Below are 6,951 nucleotides of genomic sequence, written 5' to 3'. Positions count from 1 at the left end.
ACAAATAATTTTGTGACTTTAAATATAATAAGAAAAGAAAGCAACTTAATACGATTTTATGAAATCTTTCAACTGAATGTCTATAAATTAATCGAGTTAACCAAATGCCCACAATGGTTTTTGTTTAAAATGTTATATTTAAAAACAAATTCTAAAAGTATGTAATTAATAGATACACCATTATTAGTAGGGTAGGTACTAGGGGTGGTTAATCCCTTATTTTAATTTTTTTAGGGCGGGAGGAGGAGGATTCAAATTTAAAATTGTATTATTATTTCTGTTGGTGGACATTAACTGACAAAAAATACATTTCCTGTTTTTCACGCATTTAAAATTACATAATTCTCAATTTCAAAAAAAAAAATGTATGGTAAAGGTCAAAAGATTATACTGAAATACTAAGTATTTAAAGTAGGTATAACACTATGTTAGTACCTCCAATGTTTTATGTTTCAAACGATAACTCAATGGTATAACTTTTATCTATTATCTTTCTACAATAATTATTTGATATTTTACACCAAAAGTTTAAGCATAGAAATTATACAAAGCCGGAAATATTGACCATTTCGTGCAAATATTCGAAAAAATCAATTCATTACAGAATAAAGAATTACAAAAAGGGTTGTTCCGCTTTTATTTTTAAATACAATTCTATTGTCGTTGTTGTTGCTGTTGTTCGGTCAATAAACATTCCCCGAGCCCGGCACATTTTTTATTCGATTAGTACCTACGCACCGTTTTATGCAATGCACAATTTCGTACGGGCTTCAATTTAGTATAATACGATGTAAGGACGAAGGCAATATAATACTCTCATCAGCAAACGCCAACCACACATACATGACACACCTCGTCGTGGTGCGCACCACATGTCACAATATTGTAGGTATATTATGTACTCTATATTATTATTATTATTATTATTATTATGCGCTATACCTACAAAAATATCGCACACCACGCCAATAGCACTGCATGCCGTTAAACCGCACAATATTCTTAACAATATGCATATTTATTTATTATTATATAGATCATATTATTACAGTAAATCGGAATAAAATAAGAATCGCAATATTATAATAATATTGAAACGTAATAATGTTATAAATTTTACTACGACGTGAGAAGACCAATTCGAGAATTCCTAAAACATTGTTTTTTATGTACCTATTATAATATTAATATAATATTATTATTGCGATGCTCACCGTCCCACACTTATAATGTATAGTATCGGGTATGGCGTGTTAGTAACAATAAAATATTCAGTATTAGAATTGTCTATTCGATCACTATAGCTAATAAATAATAATATTATGGAACTGAATATTGGAACGTCAGAATTATTGCATTCTAAAATGTATTCCAGAAACGTTCTATTTACACTATTATAATATTAATATGTTTAAATGTTTGATATAAATCATTTAAGAGAATTTTTTAAATGTTTAATATTTTAATATATTTTGAAATTATCTTGATTTATTTTTTTGCATAGTAAAATAAAATATACTATCTTAATCCGCTGAATAATATATTACTATCCAGTGATTACGTCACAAAAGAACCATATATTATTTTAAAATTTTAAATAAATGCTAAAGTTGAATTATGCAAGTAATCATTTTTAAATGCTGTTTGGGACGTAACTAGAAATCTTTTACATTTTTCCACTTAACATATTTATGTTGATAGCCACAATGATCAGACACACGACACACCCTTAAAATTATGTACAAACTATAATTCAACTATACTCGATGTCGTCAACACTATAAGAATAAAATATTTCTATTTATTTTCATTTTTGCAATATTTAATGAATGCTGAATTTGATTATTGATAACCTACTGGTTACTAACCGTATATGCCAATTACATTATGTATATTTTATTTGTTTAAATTACAAATTATCAGTTTTTACTTCGATGAAGTGCATCTGTTACGAATGATGTGCAACATATTGATAACATATCATACATATTTAAAAAATAAAAAGCCTTTAAATTTGAGAATATAGTAATCATTTTGAAAAAGACTGTGATATCAATAATGGTCAGTTTACTAAAAACACATATTGAGATGGAAGCGGTACCTATATAGGAATCGTTTGGGTTCGTATTTAGGGAAAAAATTAATAGTAAATGTCATCATAGCCTATTTATTATGAATAACTAAAATCTTAAATTTTAAAATTTAAACATCTGTCTCTGTAAGAACACCTGTGCGTGTATAAATTCACTGTTCTTTATAGGTATCTGGGCATAAGGCATCATTTCGTTGCATGTTGTTTAAAAGCGAAGAAAAAGTCTGCTTTAATCGCGTAATGGCGCCATTGGAAAAAAGCGTGTATGGGGTGTGGTTTTCATGTAAGTATACTCAAGTGGCGGCTATTGCAGAATTTTATCGCTGTTTTTATCAAAAGCAAAATTTTTTTTATTGTGTTATAACTGTTTTATATCTTTTATTATACTGTATAATATATTATTCATGAAAAATAAGTCTGACGCCTTGGGGATAAAATAGGTTATGTAATTTTGTTACCGAAATGTCCTGATACTATTAACTAAATCAACGGAATAATTCAATAATGCTATAATGTTCAATCAAAACATGTATATAATAATATTTTATCTCGAGGTTTATATTATTATATATTTAAATTAAGATGTTGCATAGACATTAATTAATTTAAGCTTAATATAATTTTAAGTATAACTAGTATAATAGTTTATAGTAAAATGATTTTTCATTCATTCCAATTAATAATTATAATATACCACCAAATTAAGCGAAGTATAACTTTCTGTATTCCCTCTTAATTTTCTTATGTTATGAGGTTTTTTATTCCGTATCATTATCTTAGACACAACAAACTAAATACAATTGAAGTTCATTTATTTTTTACTCAAACTATTGTAATTTTTATATCCTTTAGCAATAGTATATTAAAAAAAACTGTACTTTTTATTTATCATGACCAGTATTTTAGGAGAGCGTACGAGTGTGTATGACCACTGGATAGAAAAATCTAAAAATAATAATATATTTAAGGCCTATATAGTGTCACAGACAAATTGTCAGCTGCTGCGCGGGTTGTACAGTGCTGACAGAATATAATTATTATTATAGGCTGTATTTCTGAAGTAGGGCCCGAGAATTTTGTTATTTCGTCGTAACTTCTGTCTTTATATATATATATATATATATTATAATGCATAAATTACATTTATTATATATACATACTATTCAAAACATTGTTAATGATAAATTCTTAACAACATACACTTTACTGGTATTATAGCTGTATGACACACTTTAATGTTTTTGAACTGTAAAACTGGATAACGCCTTAGTGTGTAATTCAGTGATAACTCAGCGAGACATTATTATTATTATTATTAATGATTTGACAGACCATCAATTATAATTTTTAGTAGCTAATGTCGACCAAATTGTTTTTTTTTTCTATTATTTAATTTTAGTTTTATTTTGATTCAATTAAATAAAATACAATATAGTGCGCAGTGTATTCGTTTAACCTAGGTATATATTATTATAAATTGGTACAATGTACATAATATTGCATTAATATTTTGTTATTTTAAAGAAATAAGAGTATGAACTTTGAATTATAATTATAACGACTATTATAATAGTTAATTTGGACCGCGTTTTGGAAATTTATACGTATTCGTAAAATCTTTTTCAGCGATGGCCGTTTGGGTTGCACCAATTATAATAGTAAAACTTAAAACTGCGGCCTCGCGTTCGTTAAAAATATTCTAAAATGATTGTTGATAAAATGCTATCCAATTTGTATTTTTCATACAATTATAATTGTTATCAATAATTAAGTTCAAAGATTATCACGAATATAATAACACTTTAAATCATTGTGTACCTAAACAAATTTAATTTTTGACTTTCATGAAAATATATTTACTATTAATTATGCGTCATACACTCGTTTAATATGATGGTGTATAATATATTTGTTAAACACTCAAACATTCGTATTGTTTGTAATTACAAAAATATAATTCAACAAACATTAACCATGATAGATCTAATAAAATAATTATATTGTATTACCCAACCAATCGAACATAAAAGTATCTAAATCTATAGCTGATATTTGCAATAAATCAAAAACAGAAAACAACTAATCAAGAATGCTTGTAATAATCATAAAGTTATAAATCAATAATTATAATGTTCTTTTAGACTTTTACTCGTACGTTTCGATCAAGATATAATATTATTGTTGTATATAAATTAACTTAATATTTTTATAAATGTATATAGGTAACATGGTAAATATATGCTCATAATAATTAAATGGCATTAAATACTATATTTTGTATTAATATACAAATAAATACTAACAATTATACAGTTAATGATTTACGAGTATATGACATATTTTCCATTAAATTCAGTTTTAAGAAGTATTTACATAATAAATTTGAAAAATTATTTTTACATTTTATCCTGGAATTAACCAAATATAATTATGGTTATGGTTAAATAATGTGCTGGTAGCTTATTTTTTTATTAATTGAAACTTTATGGACTCGAAAGATGATCAAAGCAAAAAAAAAAATAAATTATATTAAGCTCAGATGAATAACCGCATGCTCAGCGCGGATGGATTAGTGGCTAAACAGCACATCGATCATAATAAATATGTGTAAACGATAATATGTTTTCCTCACAAACTTAACACGTATTCCGAAAGTGACTTATCGTATAAATATTAATAGATATTTTATATTATTTATTGGGCGTGTTTCACGAATCTCCTAGTCAATTTACTATTTATATTCAAACTAATGAAATAATGACGGCAAACACATAATAAAACTGCAATTTTTTAAATATCTAAATAATTTGTTAAAGGTGCTAACAGAAAATAAATTTGTAACTATCCAAAAATAATTAACAAATAATAATTTGGTAATAAGATGGTCAATTGGCATCGGTGTAGGTTCCTCGCTTTGCGAAATAACCCACAAAGAATTGTTTTGATTTTAGCTATAATAGGTTATTGTTTTGGTTACATCGTTTATACTTTTAGTTTTTTCCTACAGCGATTCCATTAACGACTCGCAGGATTAACTATGTTCTATAAAAATGAATGCCAAAAGCGTCTTCCAGCGATGAAGTGTGTGTTCTTCACCCACATTTTGTGTTGAGTTGATTTTATTCGTTGCGAAGTTAGGATTCTTAGTGAATTAATCTAGAACTATAATGAAACATTGACTAGCACGACTTCTGCAGCTATAACTAGATATGATTTATTCCAAATAGGTTGGAAAAAAAGCAAACCATAAACTAGTAGCGGTTCGCATTTAAACTGTAGTTATATCTTATATATATTTATATATTGCCAAGTATAAAACAGCAAGCTTCATTTAAAATGTAGAAAAAAAATATTAAAGAATTTCTAAATATCATAAAAAAAAATTTTAAAAATTGGCTCCTTTAACAAATACCAAATATCACTAAACATTGAAAATGGTTCAACACCCAAGTTTTCTAAGCCAAGATCAATTCCTTTTGCACTAAAAGAAAAAGCCGAAACGGAAATTGATCGTTTAACCATCATTTAATTCTATTCAGAATAAAAAGCTCTTCGAGACAATTCTAAAAAAAAAAATTTGGAAATATCTACCACCGACTTAGAAGAGATCGGTATATTTCGAGATGACATAATAATTGCTAAAAAACTATAGAAGAATATAGTAATATAGTATCGTTATTTATATTAGAAACAAACTAAATTTTAGGGGGCTTTTATTTTTACAACATTTTTGTCTACGGGTAAATAAATAAATATTCCATTTTTCGTATATCTACAGCAATTTAAAAAACTACCTATATGTTTTTTTGTATTATTATAATGATTATTATTATTTGATAGTAATTTATTGTTATGCTGGAAGGCTTGACTACGTATGTATTCAATAATCTTGTTCGTTTCGTTCTAACAATTTATTAGTCAGATAAATTATTTATGAATTTACATTACCCTTAAATTAGTAGTATTTTGGTCGAGAGGATTTTTAGTAAATAAGTATGTTACATATTATTTTATTATAATTCGGTATAGGTAGTTTTTAATTCTTGAATTTTTAAATCACTAATAAATTTTTTTCGAATCGATAAAACAAATAATAATAATATGATTTATAGTTAAAACTGTAACAACGTGTCAACATGTTAATTATATTTATTATTTTTATTATTCTATTAGGTAAATATACAAATATTTATATAATAAATAATAAATAATTATACAAATATTTGCCAATAAATAATATTAATATATCAGATTCACTGTAATACCTGGTGATTTTATAATCATTGAACACTCTTAATTTCAAAAAGCATTAATGTTTTTTTTTTTAATTTTGCAAAGCTTTTAGTTGTTCAAAAAAAAAAAATATATATATATATAAATTATGAGTTGGATAATCGAGTTGAATTATTTCAACATAACTGTATCCTGTAGTATCAATTGGTTTATTAGACGAATTTTCCAATCATAGAGTATCATTTCAAGCGGTCACCACAAAATACGAGAACACTGCAGCAAGAACTTTACAGATATTACATAGATTAATTTATTTTGTCGTCAAAAAAATCTACATCACAGTATTTGTTCGTTTAGAGCCTTTTGCACTGCGACTGGAATGGACGAATGAACGTATAGACGGACGGACACTTAATGGTCACGTAATCTAATTCCTTTCTCACTGCTTCACGTAAAGGAGTTTCACTTAAAAAATTAAAGAAAAAAAATTTAAAAAATTGAATTATTATTTTAATATTTAAAATAAATAAATTACCTCAACTGGATTCCTGTTGATACTAAAATGAATTTTAAAGTCTAAGTCAACGTACAAACTTGTGATTAACATGAAGTTAGTAATCGGACTT

This window comes from Diuraphis noxia, unplaced genomic scaffold (assembly GCF_037042655.1).
Source record: "Diuraphis noxia isolate RWA-SAM2 unplaced genomic scaffold, SU_Dnox_SAM2 contig0005, whole genome shotgun sequence".
NCBI lineage: Eukaryota > Metazoa > Arthropoda > Insecta > Hemiptera > Aphididae > Diuraphis > Diuraphis noxia.
The sequence above is the reverse complement of the archived record's forward strand: the minus strand, read 5'-3'. Positions refer to the sequence as shown.